The sequence below is a fragment of the Neofelis nebulosa genome, chromosome 8 (assembly GCF_028018385.1).
Source record: "Neofelis nebulosa isolate mNeoNeb1 chromosome 8, mNeoNeb1.pri, whole genome shotgun sequence".
Lineage (NCBI taxonomy): Eukaryota > Metazoa > Chordata > Mammalia > Carnivora > Felidae > Neofelis > Neofelis nebulosa.
The window spans coordinates 87,916,752-87,938,542 of record NC_080789.1 but is presented as its reverse complement, the minus strand read 5'-3'; the positions used below and the strand labels follow the sequence as shown (position 1 = coordinate 87,938,542).

The 21,791-nt window shown below is 40.3% G+C and overlaps 1 protein-coding gene across 4 annotated transcripts in view; it reads right to left on the bottom strand.

Annotated features, from left to right (window-relative positions):
- Window positions 1-21,791, bottom strand: part of LOC131519895 (cationic amino acid transporter 3-like) — a 236,902-nt gene that overhangs the window by 31,927 nt on the left and 183,184 nt on the right. For 3 of the 4 annotated variants that reach the window (XR_009265866.1, XR_009265867.1, XM_058743459.1), the window contains exon 1: window positions 12,377-12,498. The exons of the other annotated variant lie outside the window; for it this stretch is intronic. The gene's annotated coding sequence lies outside the window, so the exon portion shown is untranslated. Of the gene's footprint in view, window positions 1-12,376; window positions 12,499-21,791 lie in introns of those variants that run through there. 4 annotated transcript variants of the gene reach the window in all.

The window sequence follows — 21,791 nt, the reverse complement described above, 5'->3', positions numbered from 1 at the left end:
CTGTCTACAAATCCATCTAGACTCTTTATTTTCCACCCACCAGTTCCAATGTTGTGATTTACCAACAAGCATATGAGATAGATAAGATAGATAAGGAGTAAATTCTTCACTCATGGAACTTTTCTACACTATAAATGTGACTGGTGTGTCTCCCACCCACCCCCAGGCTTTAAACCCTTCAGTGGTTCCCACTGTCCTTCCTTCATAATCCTTCTTTCATCGTCTGATCTGTGCTGATTCTTCCAGCCTCATCCCCTGCCCAGTTCCTGCTCCAGCTGTGAAATTCTATACTCACCCTACCTTCCTGCCTCTAATGGTTTCTAGGCCCCTTCACATAGCTAACCCCCACTTGTCTTTCAGTTCTTGACTCAAAAGTTGCTGTTTCAGAAAGCCTCCCCTGACACTTATGCCGCCCTTTTTATGTGCTCTCATAGCACCGGGATTATCCCACGTGCCATTTATCTTAATGTAGCAAAATTCCAGTCAACTGCCTTTCTCCTCCATCAGACTGTGACTTAGGTGCTTAATAAGTATTTGTTGAACAAATGTACAAACAGAGAAGAGAAACCCAAAAGAGCACATAATGCAGAATTCCTGTCTACTTGACTTTGAAATACATACTTTGTAGTCAAGCAACCTTTATAAACCTGACTCAGGTAAACATATAAATGGTACTTTATTCCTTGCAGATGACAATCAAAACAAAAGGTGTGGAGAGAAAACCACCGGTGATGAGCCACACATTGGTGATAATGAATGCTTGGCTTTGAGGACACTGTTTTAAAAATAAAAGGCAGCTGGGGGTTACAGGCAACCAACCACCCACGCCCAGTTAGAGATTACCTACTTTTTTGAAGGCATCACACTCAGGCCTTATAATATAGATGGGATGTCCTAACACAGAGGTTCTCAGTTTGGGGGACACAGGGAGGCGTAATGAAGACACCCGGGGACATTTTCAAACTTCAGATCCTCTCTAGACACTCTTGCCCAACTAATACTGTACTTCCCATGACTGGTCTAAACCACCCCAGCTGACAAGACATTGTCCTAAATTTCAACAAGAGATTTTAAAAGCTTCCTTCACAAGAAGGTGGCACAGTTTAGTAGTTCGGGGTAAAGCTCTGCAGGAGTAAAGCTCTGCTCAGGTTCAACTTGCAACTCAATCTCACACCTGATAACTCTGGACAAATTAGTTCACCTATCAGGGACTTAGTTTCTACAACAGTCAAATGGGAGTAAAAGTAACTACTTCATAGGGTACTTGTGAGGAGTAAGAGAAATGATGCCTATAAAGTGCTTAGCTCAGTGCCTAGCATACAATATGTACATAATATAATATAATATAATCTACCTAATATTTAATGTTGGATTCTTATCTAAAGTCCCCAAACATTGAAAAACAATCAGCCTTTCTAAATAATTGGCATCAACATCATCCATTGAAACTCAAGCCTGGGGGCGCCTGGGTGGCGCAGTCGGTTAAGCGTCCGACTTCAGCCAGGTCACGATCTCGCGGTCCGTGAGTTCGAGCCCCGCGTCAGGCTCTGGGCTGATGGCTCGGAGCCTGGAGCCTGTTTCCGATTCTGTGTCTCCCTCTCTCTCTGCCCCTCCCCCGTTCACGCTCTGTCTCTCTCTGTCCCAAAAATAAATAAAAAACGTTGAAAAAAAAAAAAAAAGAAACTCAAGCCTGTTTGATAGCCATCATGAACCAAGGAAAACTTTTTTTTCCGTTTAATTTTACTTGAAATGCTAAGGACTCTAATTAGACACTCTCATATATGCTGGTGCTAAACTGTATGGTGCCCTAGGCTTACTAAGTTCGACCAGATATAAAAGTATGTGAGGCTCAAATATAATAATAATAATAATAATAATAATAATAGTAATAGTAATAATAAAATCTTTCCCTGTGGTTGCCTCATCTTATTTCCAGAAGAGGCAGTGGTCAGCACTGTATTGGTAAGAACAATGAATATTATGTCAGAAATTTTGGATTTGAGTGCTGGCTCTTCTACTTCACTATACAAACTAGCATAATTTGCTTAAGCTTCAGTTTCCTCATCCACAAGAAAAATTAACTTCACTTCCCTTGCTGGATCAACATGAAAATTGGATGAGAAAATATAAATCATAATGCACTCCTTAGGGCAGTGTAACTGGGGCCACTATCCTGAAGCACAGCCTTGGTGGAATTAAGATGCACACACCCTCCTACCCCACAATCCTTCACCGGGGTAAACACTCCAAGGAAACTCTCCTGAATCCATAAGGAGGATCATATGAGCATGTTCATCACAGTACTACGGTGGTAGCAAGAAGTTGGAGCTATGCCAGTATCTGTTACTAGTGGAATATATAAGTAAAATGTGCCATATGCACACAATGAAATACTACACAACAGTCAGGAATAATAAAGTAGATTTACAAGCAGCAACATGGGTAAATCTCAGAAACAATGTTAGGTAATGTAATTGAAGCATATGAGGTGTATAGCACAATGCCATTTATCTACATTTAAAAACAGGCAAAAAATGTCATATATTTGTCAAGAATATATATATATATCTGTTAAAAATGTTACATCATTCCTCTAATCACAGTCTCCCACAGGTTTCCATTTCCATTCAGATTAGAAGCCAAAGTCTGCATTTACAATGGACTACAAAGTCCAAGAGTATTTGTCACTGATGTTGGTAACTCTCAGCCTCCGCTTCTCTCTCTTTTCAGTTATTTTTTTCTAACCTCTGGCCTCTAACCATTCTGGCCTCCTAACATACCAGGTAAGACCTTACATCAGGGCTTTTGTATTGACTGTCCCCTATAACTATACCACTTGGGACCCAGATATCCACATGGATGCTTCCTTACTGCATTTGATGACATAGCATACATATAGCTCAGCTTTCATCAATTACTCCATAAAAAATTCAATCCCCCCAACTACCCACAACATATCTTATTCCTCTGTCCTTCCCCCCTCCCAGCACTTATCACAATTTAAGGTAGTATATGTTTTAGTTATTTGGCCATGATGTTTCACTCTAAAAGAATATAAGCCCCATGAAACACATTTTTTTTTGCTTCTGGCTATATTCCATGCATCTACAACTGTACCTGACACATAGTCAATATTGTGTGTTGAGTGGATGAATGTATCTAAATGCACATGTAGAGCATGGACCAGAACAGTATTTGTTAAATACACTAAAGCAAGTGCCTTCACTAAAGGTGGGAAATGATAATAGAGATCCAGATGAAAGGGGAGATAACATGCATTGATACAGGGCCTTACAGAAAGCAATGGTGCAAACAGCCATGACTGAGGAAGGGTGGACTCCACACTGTGCACTTCAGGTTCAACAAAGGAATTGCATGAGGTGATGTTGTGAGAGGAACTGGTTCAGAACCTGATAAATGGCAGGCACTCAACAGATTTATACTGAAGGAGGATCAAAATCTGTAATTATGAGGTATAGAGAATACAGAGAAGGAATGCCTGCTAGAAAGAGGCTGGAGAACAAGGGAAGATGGGGCACCCCTCCCACCAGTTCCCTCTGAACCCATTTCCCTTTTCCCAAATCCTCTTTCTCCTTCATCTCCTTCATCTGTCTCTGGAGGCTCATTACTGAGCACTAAGGATGTTTGTACCATGTTTGTCTCTCTGGGGAACCATCCACAGTCACCTACCTCCCAAGAAAGACACAACAGTGGTTCTTAACATTTGTTGAATCACAGAGCCCTCTGATGTTGGTCACCCTGAAATAATGTCCTACACTCTCCTGAAGTCCATCAGTGGACCATGAGCCAGAATCCCAGAGGAGGACCACCTGAATGGTAGGGTGGGAGAGGGGTAAGGCTTTTGATAATTTCTGTTCCCCTCAACTTTGTTGTGCAGGGTGGTCCTTGTGCTTTTTCACTTTTACTGAAGATGAGGGACAGTGGGCTACAGACAAAATATGAAGATACCAGAGAACCAACCCAAAGAACAAAACATCTGGGAATTAAATAATCATATTTTATGACTCCAACAGAAGCAGGCAGAACAAACAGATGAACAAGCAAACTTACAGAAGAGAAGGCAAATCCATGACTGGGAATCCTGAAAGAGCCTACCACAAATCAAGTTTATAACAACACAGAGAAACATCATCCTCAAATGCCATGTCCAAAAATGCCCTTTCTCTGTGAAATAATCTGCAATTATTCCAATAGTTCATATTCAGTCCAGACCCTCTGACCCAGCTGTCAGAATCCCACCCTAATTCTCCCCCTTCCTTCAGACCCCTTTCCTAACTCAGCTTCTCACATCCTGACTTACCCTTCCTGGGATGAGCCTCTGGCCTGAGTAAGTACCTTCCCTGCCAAGGATACCCTCCTCACTCCTTTCTGTCCAGTCTTGACCTTCTGGCTCTTCCCAACTCTATTTTACAACCTTTCCACCCACAGTCCTAAGCCATCCTGACTGGTCCCCATCTCCAAACCCTTCCTATCTGCCTGCCAGAACTTAGTGCCCATCCTGACACTTAGCTGAAACTAATTTTCCCTTTCTGTTAGCTGGTATCCTGGGTTTGTCATTTAAATTCCTTTAATGTCTAAAAGCTTCCAGAAGGGACAGGATCCATACATTTCCTCCTTCTGAATTCCACACTCCTACCTCCAATTCTCACTACTCAGACAAGGATCTGCTCATATTTGTACCAAGCAACCAAAAGAGACATTTAAGACATAGAAAATGAATATATAGGTATGTTGATTGACTATTACATCTTAAGACTCCAAGAAGTAGGATTTTTTTTTTTTGGAAAGAGAAAAGATATCCTCATTATTTTTCCCTGAATGCCCTTTATAAAGAAGCTTGACATTACACTTGACTGGAGCTGAATCCCACCCTGAATGATCCAGCCCCAAATCAGGAACTTTAGATCAGAGGAGTGGGTGGGAAGATATAACTCTCTTGGTTTTTATTTATAACCAAAATTGTCAGCAGTAAAAATGCCTGGAGCACCAAAAATGGCTCATGTTAGCACAGTTTTAAAAATTCCATATCCTTACTGCCATTTTGTGGGATGAAAACAAACAAATAAACCAGGGCCCTAGACTTCAAATCTAGAGTCATTGGGAAACACGTACAGGTTCAGGAAGCAGAGAAAAATGGTATCTGGAAAATAGGAGTACCAGGTATATGTACAAGATTTAAGGAAACATTGAGGGGGACCAAAGAGACCCAGTTTTTGTTGAGCTGCAAGTAATGCACACATGCTATTTTATTTAATCCTCATAACAACCCAATGAAATAATTATTATTCCACCTTACAGACTGAGAGGTTGGGCAACAGTCCCAGGCTCACATACCCAGTATGTAGAAAAGCTTGAATTTGAATTTGGTTCTTTGTTACTTCAAAGACCATAATTTTTCTCTTGCAGCACCCTACCTCCACAAAGAGTCAAGACTGACATGGTTAGTAAAGGAGTATTTGAGCCAGTTCTTATCTTTGTGCCCAGGTCACCCTATGCTGATGTATCCACTTTCTTCCCAAGTAGATGTTGATGGGCCAGAGTTAGAAGCACTGGGATCATTAAACCTGAAAGTTCCATCTAAACCATGTCCTGCTAAAATCAAACCTAATCTAGGGTAAAAATGTCTTCAGGCCATCCTTGTAGATGCCAAGAAAGATTCTGAAGCATCCCTATACCTAATTCAGTAGTTTCCTAGAGATGATTTTACAGCTAGTTGTAATTCCTGCCCACAACATTAGTCCATTCCCTTTTGCTTGGCTTTTAGTGGAAATATAGGTAATATATCTCTAGAGGCCAAATATAAGTCACTCTCCTGAGATTTCTTCAATCATCCTATTCTTTGATCATTCTATTCCAAATATTTTGTAGTTACAACCTCATTCTTAATAAGAAATAAACCACCTTCAGTTCACTTAGGGAGTGCTAGAGAAGAAAATGAAACCTTGGTTCTCATTGTGCAAAGGAAGATGGGGGTGGCGAGTGGACATTTTCTAAAATGGGAGCCCAATGGCAGAAAGATGGTTGCAATTTCCCTGACAACCTAACACCACCAGTCTTGGCCTTCCCAAACCTCAGCTATCATTGATGGCCAGCATACACCAGCATACACCATTGGGAAACATCTGTAAAACAGGACTGTCCCAAATGGGATAAAGGAGGGTAGGAAGACAGATGGTTCCAGGAGATGGTTTAACAAAACATCGTTTTATTCTTTCTAATTCACTTGGCCATTTGCTCCCAGATTTGGCTGCCAAAGGGGAGCAAAATGTAAATATTTGTCAGATAATGGCAATCTCCTCTTCATCCTTAAACCAGAAGAACCAGTACTAGAAAAATGTCAGTTTGCCAGTAACTCTAAAATGTGATTAACTCGATTCCAGACCTGAAATGTCAGGGTGGTGCTGGAAAAAAATGACTTCAGCGATATCAGATTGATCATTCTGTCTTGGTTATTGTTGACAACCAGAGACCTGACCTAGTATAATATAAAAATGGGCATTAGTGTTCCCTAATGTAACCCATGTCTGTGACCAGCTCTGAGCTCACAGCACCTAGAGCAATGTCGAACATGAGCACAAAGGCATCAGGCATTGGTACAGACTCTTTGTATATTTTTGGATCTCCTCACTATTTTTTAAAGTTATTATGGGCATGAGATAAGGAATAATGGGTATTATGTACATGGTATTAGCATAGGAAGATCAACAAAGAAGATAAAGGTTTGTCTTTCTATTTTAGTTTCAGAAGGAGGAAAATCCAAATATGTCCAGAAACGGGAATGACAGAGCAGCCTCCAAGGATCCTAGGTTTAATCATGGATATTGAATAAAAATGAATAATGAATGTAAGATTTTAACTGAAATCATTGGTTTCATATATTTGGGGATCACTAACCTAGCCCTCAATTCAATTAAGCTGACAGGAAATCACTTAGACACTTGGCACTTTGTCTACACTAGATCCCTACCTAGTAGATTCTTATGGTTTACAAATACTTCATATCCAGGGCCAGCCTCCTGCCATACTCCCTGGTCCACCCTCCTGGTCCATAAAATTAGTAACTCTAAACAATGATATCCTCTCAGCTCTCACTCAGATTCACCCAGTAGCCATCAGAGTGCTGTCCTTAAAGTAGAACAAAACCCTAAATAACATTCTTCCTGATCAGTACATGCACCAGATAACTGAAGTGTGAGTTCTCTCTACCCTCCTTCTGGAAAAAGACATTTTTCTCAAGTCTTAAACACACACACACACACACACACACACACACACACACACACACACACTTCCAACCAAACTTGCATTTTTCTGCTCTCTACTAAATCCAAACTTATAATATTATAAGATTGTATTTCTAAATCTTTTTCACTGTTGTTTTACAATTTACTCCTACTAATAACTTTTTCTGTGTCTCCAGCTTGAACAGGACAAATAATTCCCTACAAATGCACATTTTGCTGGCATTAACATAGCCCTCACATGGACTTTCCCTCCTTACTTAGAACACATTCTTTCCAAATTTTTTTCAACATGACCCTCCTTCCCTGAGCTTCACTGGGCACACCTACAGAAAGATATCTAATCTCACCAGTATGCTCTCCCTGCCCTCTGCTCTACCCTCACCCCTTCACCACTTCATTAATGCCCAGTGGTATAACTCACTGACCTAGAACTTTCCACAAGAATATACAGTCAGGGTGGTGGTGAGGTCGTTCCCATGAGCAGAGCTTCTGCCTGATGATGCTTGCAGCTTCCCTTTCCTACCCCAACTGAAGTCTGAGGTGCAAGGAGTTAATGGGTGATAGCCAAGAAGTACCTCAGCATCTACAGCCCAGTTTGGTGATGTCAGAGATCTGACACAAGAACTAAGGTCCAAGTCTTTCACCACAACACAGTGAAAGTACAAAGGCAGTAACCTAAGTCAGCTGAGATAAAGTACAATGTCTGTCATATTTATGATTAATCCACTGTTATCATCTTGATGTGTGACAACATGGATTTTTATTATTTTCACTGCTTTACATTATTTAGAAAATAATTCCCCCAATGCTTTGTCATTAGGCAACATGACATGATACTCAAACTGTAAAAACTAAGGTTGGCCTTCAGAAGGGAGGAGTGGGACAATAGTCAAATGATTGAATGGTGTGTAGAATAAGATTGCACTTGTTTCAGAAGGATAGAGAAGTATCTGTAAAATGTCCTTGTAATCTCCCAGGAAAAATAATCTGCATTGGCTACCATTTTTTCTGTACTCTCTATAAATAACTACCCAGATTGGTATCAACTTCGGGTTGGATCTAAAGTGAGAAATTGGATTGTCCCTCAAGTAGAAACCACAAAAAGTTTCTAAGTGAGAAAGACTGGATTGAATCTATTCAACATCAGATTCAACTAAATATAAATGTTAACAAAGGAAAATTCCAAATTAGAAACTTCAGGCACCACACTGATTCTTTGTGCAAAATAACTCAAGAAAAAGCAGCATTTTTCTTCTCCTAAATTATCAACAGTACCACCATTATCCCAAAATCATCACACACTCAGTTACACACACTGTAAGACAATGGTAGCAAATAGAGAATTCTCCTCTCTGGGAATTTACAGTTAAGAGAATTTCATAAACACTTCTCCACTTGCCAAGATAAGTAAAAGATACATAAATTATTAACCAGGAAGGGTATTCCTACTCAGAAATGAGTCACAGCAAAAGCATGTCAAGATTCCAGATAGTTTTGTAGTTGATGAAGATAACAATAGTAATAACCTCATTTTCTGGTGTTGGCAAAACTAGTGAGTATCTTCTGTACACTCTGGGTCAGCCTGGGAAGGCCACATAGAACAGGGGAGAATTACCCCATCTTGGCATTATGTATAACTGTTTCCTAGGAAAACATCATTTCAAGCTACATCTTCTGCTTGGGCCATAATCCAATAAATAGAGTCTCTTTTAGGCCGTCCTTTCATGCCTCCCACCAAAAACACAAAATAAACCCCATGACTATATGAACAAGTAAATCCAGTTTGCCCAACTAGACAGATCCAGTTAAATAATTGCAAAAGATATTAATACAGATCTAGATACTAGGATGTGATAATAATGATGATAATATGAATGATAATAATTCCCAGTCTTTGTGCAGAAAAGGAAAAGAGAGAGAAACCATTGCAGTAGTAATAAAATTGTATCTTCTCGCCTAGGAAAAGAGAAGTATATGACAGATAGCTTCCTTGAAAGGTTGAAAAGAAAGCTGATGTAACCAAATTCAGCCCATACTAAAGAAAATAAATATCCAAACTTATTCCCAGGAGTCTTCTGAGAACAACCTCATCAAATGGATCACTTACCAGGCATCCTCCCACCTGTGATCTTACTTTGTACTATATTCTGTTTTCAAGTTACTGGGAAGAAGCCTTTGTCTCCCTTTCTAAAATAAAAACTACTTAGATTAGAATTGGCTTCATCTTTTCTCAGTGAGGCTGGAAACCCTAATTCTTCAAGTAAATGTTACTAGGTGCAACCAAGTCTTAAACTTGAAAGCATGGCAGCCTCCAAACATTCTGCTCGTTACACCAAGAGGAAACACATCCACCTCCTCCAACTCACCTACCTACTTACTCTACAAACCCAGCTTGCACCTCTCAAATCCCATTCCAGTCTGGCAGAGGCTGAATTCCAAGTCACTAAAAACCCATCCTGAGGCAAACTAACATGCTTCACACTAGTTGTATGTAAACCATATCCATTCAGCCAAATATAGACCAAAATTTATGTAGATGTAGACCAAAACATGTTTGCTTCCTTCTTACAATACCAAGAAGTCCCTGTTACATACACATACTTTACTAGTATCATTGCACCATTATTTAGGTAAACAAGCAGATAGCCAGAGCTTCTCTAGAGGCTGTATAGACTCCGTATTATGTAGTATTATTCTGGGATGGTTGTGAACAAGGTACTTTTTTTAGTCCCTTTTGGATAACTCTAGAGAAGACACAGTTAAATGCAACATTCCTCATTCATGATTTGACACATTGACAGGTTTAGTTTCAGTCATAATCCAGTTTTGGAAATTCCTAATATTTCTATCACACTAAAACAAGATGGTCAACTTGACAAATCAGAAAAATCTGAACTTCTGCTTCTAGAGTTATTCCGAAACTAGTTGGGCTACCAGGAAGAATCAGCATTAGATTTTTCAAATGATAAACAGAAAGTCAGGAAATGTGTGCCATTAAGGGATTAGAAAGTGATATACATCGATGTCAACAGTGAAAATCAATTACTTCTCTATATTCCCCTATGATTCTCTACTGCCTTTTCTCAACCCTGAATCCTGTCAAACAGAATACCTAATAAAAGTCCTCAAGACAAAGCACTAGAAGGAAGTCCAAGTGTCTCACTACATTATTTTCCAAACTACAACTGCAATATTGTATAGTTTTTGTCTACAGTAAACACTGATTTTCTCATATTTTTTTCCAAGAAGTTTTGATAAAGAGCTATGCTTCTTTCCCCCCAAAATCCTTCCTTGCCTTGTAAAAAGAGAATCTATAAGTCCATCCATTGGTCCCATGTATCACCAATACCCTGTCTCCACTTTTAGTCTAGCAGTTGTGCGAGGTCAGAGCCTACGGCTCCATCTTCCATGGACCTTCTCCCAACACACACCCAGAGTACTACACTGCACACAAGGTGGCTTAGGAAAGTCCAACTATGTCGCTGGTTATCATCTTTCATATCTTTAAATGTGTCCTTCTGTTTTCTGTGTAAGTACCAGGCTGTATTTTTCTCTGTTCACTCTCACCAGACTGTGCTCTTTTTTCTCTATAGACTCTAGGTAGATGCTCTACACTACCACCTGTTCCCTTTGAAAGTTAACTGTTTCATTTTGTTTTCTTGCAGGAAAGACACCAGATCATCTAAGTCATTTGAAAGCTGTATCATGCTTCAAAGTCCTGATTTCTTATCCAAATATAGGTCCATATGACTTCTCCACCAAGACCCATCTGCCCTACTCCAAATCAGGCAACATAATCTACCACAAAGAGCTTCAACCACCACTTTTTAAGGGACAATCATTATCCTTCTCCCCTCATTATTTCTAATCCCTACTCTGCTTTGCAATTTCTATGATACTGAAAGAAAAAAGGGATGCCGATAAATCAAAAGAATACAATCCCAGCTCATATTTATTAATTCAGGATATACTTAGTGAAAGAAATTGTCCTTTCCACATAATTTTGCTTAAATTAAGGTTACAATGAATCTATCTTCTGGAAGCATGTAACATTTGTCAATTGAAAATGTAGAGAAGTTACCCAAGAACTGCTAGAGGGCAAGATAAAGACAATTTAGGAATAAACATTTGCCATATATAATCAATAAAACAGGTGTCATGCATGGATAAGTGTTGTCTGTGCTTCTAGTATTGGGGTACAGCCCACAGTATACATGGCGGTGGGGAAGGGAAGAGGGTGGAGAACAGTTTAATACTCCAAGGACCTTTAAATTTAAAGAGTTACAAATATATTTTGTGATAACAGCAAACTGCCTCTTGCAGACCCAGTGTTTCTAAAGACCACTAGGCAGCCACACTCCGAGGAATTTGGTAATCTTTTTCTACAGCTTGAACTAGACTCTAATCAATCCCCACCACAACTTTTTAAAATTTGATAAGAAAAGCAAGGAGATAACTTCAGCAGCTGTAAAAATAGATATCTAGCTCCTTGAGCATGGAGAAAGAAGACCCTCAAATTCTTTCTGATGGTGGGGGCGCCACGTTATCAAACTGGACCTGCTATTTTGCAGATTCCACACCAATGTCCTCCCTAAGATGTGACACACTTTCAGAATCTCCAGTGAGAAAGTGTGGCAAAACATGAAAGAGGAAGCAAAGCCAGGTGGAAGAATCTTCCTTAATTCAAAGAACATGTCTAAGCACACTATGTGCTGAACACCGTGGGAAAGACAAAGATGAATAAAGCAAATTCTGTATTGGGCCAATAAGGAAAGGCCAGGAAGGAGGGCAGGGAAAAGAGGTGGGAAGGATGCTGGAGGAGAAGTGCCAAGGAATAACCTCCCCTGCTTCATATTTTCCTCAACAGAGCTGATAATTTCTCTGGTGTGGAGGGCCAAATTACTGTGACCCTTGCAAACCTACCTGCCCTTCCCAACTTGTAGGGCCTCTGGTCTGCAACCCCAATCCACAGTCTATTTATGGTGCCATGAAATACCTCCTGTTCAAATCCTACAGGGCTTGGACATCCAGGTGCACATCGTGCCCAGCCTTCTTCCTCTCTGGCTCTGTCTCAGTTTTATTTCCAACCTCAAAAAGGAGAACTCACTTACCCATGGTCTTTTCCTACCTCAGAGGAGAGAGACCTGAGTAGAAAGTGCAAGTCAAACCCAGGGACAGGTAAGGAGGTTGGCCAAGCAGAGTCAGGAGTTGGAGTGGAGCTTAGAGAGTGGCAGACAGTTGGGGCCCTCAGGAGGTGGGGCCCTGGGGAGGCAGGACCCTAGGGAGGTGTGGCTTCTGGGGCTCCTATCTTGCTCAGGCCAGGGCAAGGAAAGGGTTGGAGATGATGGAGGTGGCTTAGCTGGAATCCTGGAGGAAAGCTGGAGGTGGGCAATGGAAGACTAGTGGGATCCTGTCTGGGTGAGTTGGTGGAGTGAGGACTTAAATGGGACTTTGTTCAGGACTTTGTGACAGAAAAATGTGAATTTAGAAGTAAGAAAGCTTCCTGGGATCCTGGGTATGGAGGAGGTCCTGGTTGGCAGGAGGAGAGTGTGGGGAGCCACTTGGAGTCAACCTGTGGTGATTTGGAGGCCAGTTCCATATCCAGCTAAAGAGAACACTCAGGAGTCCTTTAAACAAGGATAGAAGCACCCTCCCCAGCCATCTCTTCCAAAATCTCCTGCTAGGTTCCTCTACCAACACCATTTATCCTACTGCCTCACCCATGTTTCCCATCACTGTATGAATAAAACTAAAAGAGAATTGGCTTAAGCTTCACCAGGAGAAATTTCCTGAGACAATCTCTCAGTATTCATAGCACATTCTAACTGAATATGCATTGAGCATGGTGCTGGAGGAATAAAGAAAAAGATACAGTCCTTGCCTAGAGAGCTTCCTGCTCTAGGCATTCAAAACGTAGAGCTTCCAAGACCCTGGAATAGTGACCAAAGGAAGGTACCTCCTCCTTCCCATAACACTAATCTTCAAACAGAAGCAAGACTTATCAGAGATGGAGAAGATGGAGCCTACTTAGAGTCTGGTCTGAATACACAAATGATGGACCCAAGAAGCCATTAGTCTCAGGAAAAAGGGGCATTACTGCCTCTACTTGACAGTGTTGAAATCCCCCCTTATACCCGAAATTACATCCCAGATAGGTCCCCTATACCCTAAATTATCTCTGAGAGGTCAGCAGAATCCTTGACTCAGATTCTGCATCCCACCTTTTGCAACCTCTATCAGTCCCTTCTCACTGCCTCCCCCTGTGGTCCCCACCACCTCCCTTTCCTTCTCTGTCTGCCTTTCCCTCCCTCTCTGTGTGCACTTCCCTGGCTATTTCCTCAGCCCTGGCCTCATGTTGATGGATCTGTCTTTGGCTCTGGGTGTATGGCTTTCAGACCCCCTGAGCCTGGGTCCAACTTTTGTCTCTGAGACAGTGTCTGTCTCTAATATCTCTGGCTTCTGGGTGTCACTTTGTATCTGTCTTGGATCTTTCACTCTGCTCTCTGGATATTCCTCTTTTTCCTCTCTTTTGTCTCTGGGTCTGTCTCCCTGTATGTTCCACTGCCCACTATCTCTGTTGACTCTGTGTCTTGATCTATTGGACTCTACAGGGTGCTAAGACTGACTCGCCTTAATGATCCCATCTGTCAGTCTTGGCTTGAATTTACTGGACATTTCTGTCCCTGTATCCATTCTTCCTTCTTCTGCCTCCCCCTGCCACCCTGTGGTTACAAGTGTAGGCTGGCATGGAGGGTGGGAAGGGGACTTTGCCGGCAACACTTTGAGTGGAAGATGGCTGGTTGGCAGGTTAGCCTGTAGCTTAGGCTCTGACTGAAGCACTCTCCTCACAGCACATTCTCTAGGACTCCAGATGTGGGTTGCCTCCCTTCCTGCCATGATGGCTGGTCATTTCTTGAGGTTTTGTCCTCCCCCCTCCCCCAGTCCATCAATTGGGATTCACTGGAAATTCTGGAAGGGCACTATAAGTCCCCTTTTACTTGGTATCAATGTGTCTGGAGCATTCTGTAAGAAGAGAAGTGAGGAGAGGCAGGAAGCCCACTGGAGGTGCTTTGCTGGAGGGGAGTGGGGTGTGAATACAGAAAGCCTGTAATCTTTGCCTCTGCACCCTGGACAACAATTGGCCATGGGCTCCTTGCACCCCTCAGATAGGAACACATGGGCAACCAGTCTAGGGAAGAGATAGGAAAGGGATCAGAAACTATGTGTGTCCATCTTTTATTCCCTCTCGGCACCTATAATCCTTCGTATACATAGGAAGTTCTCAAATAAAGTCATTGGATTTTATTTCACCAGGTCTCTCAAAACTAAAGCAGTGGAACCCAGTCTCTTTCAATATTCCCTCCCCTCCCCACACTTGCTCAGTCACCCCCAGCAATTAGTATCTGCTGCCAGTACAGTTTCCCCTGCCAAACTTTCAAGCACCCCAGTGACCATAGGTCCCCAGCTAAAATCTCAGTCAATCCCCTCCTCTTGCCTTCTTTACTTGGTGCCCACCCTCCACCTCCCCTCTTCTTGCCCACTCAATGCAACTTGACCCCATGGGTGTCTCCCCAAAGTCAGGAAGTCACTAATGAGCATTGAGTAGTAGAAGGGGAGGGCCAAGGGCAGCCTGGTGGGTGGGAGGGATTCCAGAGCTAGTAGATAAGAAGTCCTGTCACCATTTTTCAAATATGCCTTTTCCCTCCATCATCCCTGTCTCTAACCTCCTGGCTCATGCCAATCGATCTCACTGCTGAGGCTGATGAACTGAGTTTATCTGCAAATTTGCAGAAGCCTAGATGAATAATGCCTGTTCTACTCCAGATCTATTTTCTCCAGGAATGCCATTAGCCCCTGCTGTCTGTGTTTGAAAACTCCCAGGTAGTTTCCAAAGGGTATCTAAGGTTGTAGATGGAACCCAAGGAGAAAGAGAAATTGCTCTTTTGGGTCAATATCTTGATCTCAGCCCTTGTCTCCACTGCATATCCCCCAAAGCAGAACTTAAAATGTCAGGTAATGGCAAAGAGGGTGAAATCTCAAGAAGACTCCCAGCCTTAGGAGGTCACAAGTGGCTCCAGAAACCAGGTGAGATGGTGAGAAAGATGAGGTAGGAGAAACAAACATCATTTCTCCTGAAATGTGCAATTTCCACCAGCGGGGAAGGACCACTATGCTATGGGCTTGAGCAGAACCTTGTCAGCAGTGATGTGGGAAGAGCTCTGCATCCACAAGAAGGTGGCAGACAATGGCTCTCCCTTTAGATCTGGCCCTGGGTCCTGGGGCTTCCCAGGCTGGGGGAGTCTTTGGCTCCAGCAAGAACCCATGAATTTCTGAATTCAGGAAACTCCTCTTAGAGTTCTTTCCACTGGCACCCCTTATTCCCTTTGGCTCCTGAAATGCCATCGCCCACTCCAACCCCCTTCTCTTTCCTAGTCCCCAACACTGGAGGTGCTGGCATAGAAGGGTCGTGTGGCTTTTGGTGTCATACAAAATGTTTTTTAAATAGCTCTTCTTAAAAATGTGACCCATACAATAAAGGACCTCACCTGAACCAAACTACAAATTGGTAGAATTTATGTCTTCCAAGTCTAAGGACAAGATGCAAATTTTCTCTCACTTTTAGCTTGATGTGTTTGAGTTGACATGTTCAATGTCAATCATTGTTGCTACCAAATATGATTTAATTGAAGATCATTTTGACAGCTGGAATTCTAAAGTAAACCTGAAAATATTTTCAACATTAAAAAGGAGAAATTTTCTAAAATTTTCATATAAATCTATCTCAGGTTAATGTGAACTTAAAAAAAATTAATGGGTAAGATGATGCAGTATTTGCAGTATTTTTTGAAACAAAATATTTTTTTCTTTTTAAAACAGATAAAATTCTTTGATACAACCTATTTCTAATGTCAGTATTTTATAACTAAAATAAATCATCCACATCTGTTTGATACCATAATTTAGTCTTCCTTTTCTTTTGCAAGAAAATGTGCTTTATTTTTTATACCTTCATTTTATGGGAACTACAAGAAATTTTAATAAACAAAAAGTATAAATACAAACTGTTGTTCTTTCTTTTCCCTTAGTATAATAACTAGCTGTGAGAAATATTTTATTTATCAGAAAACAATCTGAATTTTTCTTATCTTCACTATAACTGATGTTAAAATGTTGCCTTACACACTAAAATGGAAATTAGTTAGACATCAAGATAATTAAACAATAATTCAATTAATGACCTTTCCTCATTTCCTCTGGGAGCTTGAGTTCCAGTCTGTTCTTCACTTTGCCTTTCCTAAAGGGAAACTAGCTTTCATAATATACAGGAAGATCTTGACCCTGGAAAATGAATGAAAGGTCTTTAGGGGACTTCCAGGTAGTCTCATGATCCACCTAGTTGCTAATTCATTCAGGGCATTTACATTAAGCACTCATTACTAACTGGAGACTGGGGATACAAAGGGAAGCTAGTAATAATCCTTGAGATTAAGGAGTTTATGGGTTGGAGGTGGGGGACAGGTTGACATAAGTCTAAATCCAGGGAATGACAAGGTGTTACTGAAACATATAGAAAGGACACCTAGGTCAGTCTTAAGGACATTCAATAAAGATTCTTAGGGGAGGTGATGGCTTGTTGAAACCAAAGGTCTGTGAGGATTTAGCTAGGGGAAATTAGTTGGAGGAAAAGCCTCACAGAAAAAGTTATGTGCAAATGTTAAGAAAGAACATACCATATCCTGGGGTCTGCCAGTGTAGTTCAATGTAGTTAGAGCAGTGTGAGATCATGTGAAAATAAGAAGCTACAGAAATAAACAATGGGCTGAAAGTACTAGTTCCTCCTCCCAGAAACATTTTGTTTGGTTGTCTAAGCTAGAAATGGGAATTAGAATCACTATTGAATTGCCTACTATTTTCAAAGCATAATAATTATTAGGGTATCAGTAAATATCAATAATTACATGGTAGGTTTTCCCATTTATATAAAATGGCTATTTCCAGAATTTAAAGAATTAAAGGGGGGTTGTAATTACCAGTTTTAGAGTGAGCCATTTAGAGAAATTGTACCTTCTTAATGTTATAATACAACCCCAAGGGAAAATATCATTTGAGACAGTAAATGCAATAGTAAATAGCAAAATAATGAAAAATAGTGAATAATGAGAATATAGTAAAAAACATTTCTTAAAAAATTAGTCATTTCTTAAAACAAATGAATATTACAAAATGGTAGTAGCAGTTAAATTAAGATTGGGAATATTTAATTCAGCCTTCACACATGCTATTTACTGGAAACTTGGGAGGAATGTTCATTTATTTTGACAAAATGGCAAGAAACTTGCTATAATACTGGGAATTTTAGCTGAGGTCAAAATTGTAAATGGAAATAACTTCTCAGTGAATAATTCACTAGTATTGCTTTGCTTTAATATGTCATGAATAATGTGCTCCCAAAATATACAATCTTGGATTGCTAAGCAAAAGGTGGGGAAAGATAATATTGCTTAAAGCATAAGAGTTTAAAAACTGTCCCTATGCCAAATTTCTCTCAGGAATGAATAGTGAAAACTTTGAGGCAGTTCATTTATTCTGAGACTGCTCTGTCCTGTGAGAACTCTGGTCTGTGTTTAGACAGTTTGCCAATCTTCTCTTGGTAATCCATCTTCTTTACTTTGTTTTGCTTTCTTTCTTTCGTTCTTCTTTCTTTTTTTCTTTCTTTCTTTCTGTCTTCTCTTTATCAAATCTACATGGAAAAACTACATTCAGGTGTAGTGACAGTAAAATAAAACCTTGGAATCAGAGACATGTTTATGCTTCTGAATCACAGCCCAAACCGGTATGCAAGGACACTAAGTGTAAGCTGCTGGGCACCTGTAGTTCAGATTCTCAGGATCAGGCACAGGCTCAGGACGCAGTCTCTCGGCTTGACTTCTGCTAGCAGAGTACAAACTCTCCCAGCTGGGCCACCCCTAGTCAGTAAACCACTAGGAGAGTGAGAGCATGGAGGTAGTGCAAATTCCTTTCACAGTGGGAAGTTTGTGGTGTTGGGGGTGGCTTCCTGGGTATTACCTGTGCTGAGCAAATAGGCTGGAGCACAGAGTTCCACCTCTTTCCCAACCCCAAAGACAGTGGCTCTCTAGGTACCCTGTCACCTCTCTCCATGTCCTTCTTCCAGATCCATCTTTAGCTCTTACTAACCGCCCCTCACCCCCACGTACTTTTTTTTAAATTTAAATTTTAGTTAATATACAGTGCAATATTGGTTTCAGGAGTAGAATTTAGTGATTTATCACTTACATACAACACTCAGTGCTCACCCCAACAAATGCCCTCCTTAATACCATCACCCATCTACTAAACATCTCCTTCCGTCAACTTACAGTTTGTTCTCTATCATTAAGAGTATCTTGTGGTTGGTTTACCTCTCTTCTTTCCCACCACCCCCTTCCCATATGTTCATCTGTTTTGTTTCTTAAGTTCCATATATGAGTGAAATCATATGGTATTTTTCTCTCTCTGATTGACATATTTCACTTAGCATAATGCATTCTAGCTCCATCCACATCATTCCAAATGACAAGATTTTATTCTTTTTGATGGCTGAGTTATGTTCCATTTTATATGTATATATGTGTGTGTGTGTGTATACATGTGTATATGTATATATGTGTGTATGTGTATATATGTGTATATATATACACATATGTATATGTGTATATGTATATATGTGTGTGTATATATATATATATATATATATATATATATATATACACCACATCTCTTTATCCATTCATTAGTTGATGAACATTGGACTCTCTCCATAGTCTGGCCATTGTTGATGATGCTGCTATAAACATCAGGGTGCATGTAGGCCTTTGAATCTATATTTTTGTATCCTTTGGGTAAATAACTAATAGTGCAATTGCTTAAGGATAGGGTAGTTCTACTTTCAGTTTTTTGAGGAACCTCTCTACTGTTCTCCAGAGCGGCTGCACCAGTTTGCATTCCCACCAGCAGTGCAAGAATGTTCTCCTTTCTCCACTCCTTGGTAACACTTATTGTTTCTTTTAGCCATTCTGACCTGTGTGAGGTGGTATCTCATGGTTCTTTTGATCTGCATTTCCCTGATAATGAGTGATGTTGAGCATCTTTTCATGTGTCTGTTATCCATCTGGGTGTCTTCTTTGGAAAAGTATCTATTCATGTCTTCTGTCCATTTCTTAACTGTCCATTTTTTGGGTATTGAGTTTGATAAGTTGTTTATAGATTTTGGATACTAACTCTTTATCAGATATGTCATTTGCATATTTCTCTCATTCCATAGACTGCCTTTCAGTTTTTTGATTGTTCTTTTTTTTTAACCTTTATTTACTTTTGAGAGAGAGAGAGCGAGAGAGAGCGAGAGAGAGGAACAGAGAGAGAGGAAGACACAGAATTCAAAGCAGGCTCCAGGCTCTGAGCTGTCAGCATATAGCCTGATGCGGGGCCCTAACTCTCGAACCGTGAGATCATGACCTGAGCCAAAGTTGGATGCTTAACCAACTGAGCCACCCAGGCACCCCAGTTGATTGTTTCTTTTGCTGTGCAGAAGCTTTTTATCTTGATGAAGTTCCAATAGTTCATGTTTGCCTTTGTTTCCCTTGCCTTTGGAAACATTTCTAGTAAGAAGCTGTAGCCAAGGTCAAAGAGATTACTGCCTATATATTCTGGGATTTTGATGGTTTCCTATCTTAAGTTTAGTTCTTTCCTCCATTTTGAATTTATTTTTGTGTATGGTGTAAGAAAGTGGTCCAGTTCCATTCTTCTGCATGTTGCTGTCCAGTTTTTCTAACACCATTTGTTGATGATACTGTCTTTTCCCACTGGATATTCTTTCCTGCTTTGTTGAAGATGAATTTCCCATATGGTTGTGGGCCCACTTCTGTGTTTTCTATTCTGTGCCATTGATCTATCTGTCTGTTTTTCTGATAGTATCATACTGTCTTGATGATTATAGCTTTGTAAAATAACTTGAAATCCAGAATATGATGCTTCCATTTTTTTCAGGATTGCTTTAGCTATTTGGGGTCTTTTGTGTTCCATACAAATTTTAGGATTGTTTGTTCTAGGTGCCCCCACACTTTTCTTGCTTTCAGATATTAGAGACTGTGTGGTGCCCCTTGGACCAAGTTCTTAGTACCTCACAAGTTTCACCTTAGGCATAGGGAGGAGGAGGGGAGAGCAAGTTGTTAGGAGGAACCCCAAAACTGCCTGAACCAAACTCTGGTCCTAGTTATGGCAGAGCAGACAAGAGGACTTAAAACTAGTGATACTTGGTCAGAAAATTCACCCTCCTTTCTTAATTAGTGTATTGAATTCAGCTTCCACATAGATAATAGGTCCTTAGTTCATTTTAAATAATTGATAAGACCTTATGTTGTTTCCTATGTCTAGTAAGAGATATAGATAGATTAAATGCAGTTGGGGAATGTTTTTCTGATTATAGTGAATAATCAGACAAAATATATACATATATACATTCCAAAAAGGACTATTCTGTTGATATAAAGTAAACATAAGTGATCACCGAAGTCACAGAAATAGTGCAAGAAGTGCGAGAGTTGTTTTCAAACGTGTAATCCTTAGGTGTGTATTTTCCATTTTTGCACCAAGCAAACACCTGTGATCCAGACTGTACTAAGGGCTGATTAGTCAATTATAAACAGACAGATAAATATATGACAGAGACCATAAATGCCTTTCCTAACCTCTAAGAAAAATTTCCTGGGCATCTGTGTAGCTCAGTCGGTTAAGCATCTGACTCTTGGTTTCAGCTCAGGTCATGATCTCACTGTTCATGAGTTCAAGCCCCACATTGGGCTCCGCGAACTGACAGTGCAGAGTCTGCTTGGGATTTTATCTCTCTCTCTCTCTTTCTCTCTCCTGCTCTCTTTCTCTCTCTCTCTCTGCCCCTTTCCCATTCACTCTCTCTCTTTCAAAATAAATAAACTTAAAAAAAATAAAAATAAAATAAGGAAAAATCCCTGTTATTTCTTTTCATAAGACCTTGTTGTTGTTTTTTTTTTCAGGCGTTTATCACACTCTGTACTTTTTCAACATTTGTCTTCTTTTTTGTCTATTTCTCACTAGGAAAAACTCTATATTTGAATGAGGAAAAGAATTAATAGTAAATAAATACTTTGTATAGGAATAAATTTACTGGTGGGACAAAAATTTCCTAATAATATGGTCTATACCTGAAAGTATCATGTGGAGACCTATGTTAACAATATATCTTTAATTAATATTCATAATGCTCCTACTTCTACATGTCTACCCATGGCCTCTTTCCCTACAACTGTATACCATGAATGAAAGTTATTTAACAGTTCTCTAGCTCTGTGTTAAGCCCTGTGGAGAGAATATAAAAATATACAGGGCACAGTCTTCCCACCCCAGAAGCTTACAGTTGAGTGAGGGAGAAAGGGAAGACACAGGGTAACCACAACTGAAGACAGTGTGGGAAAAGACAGCTATGGTTAAGACTGA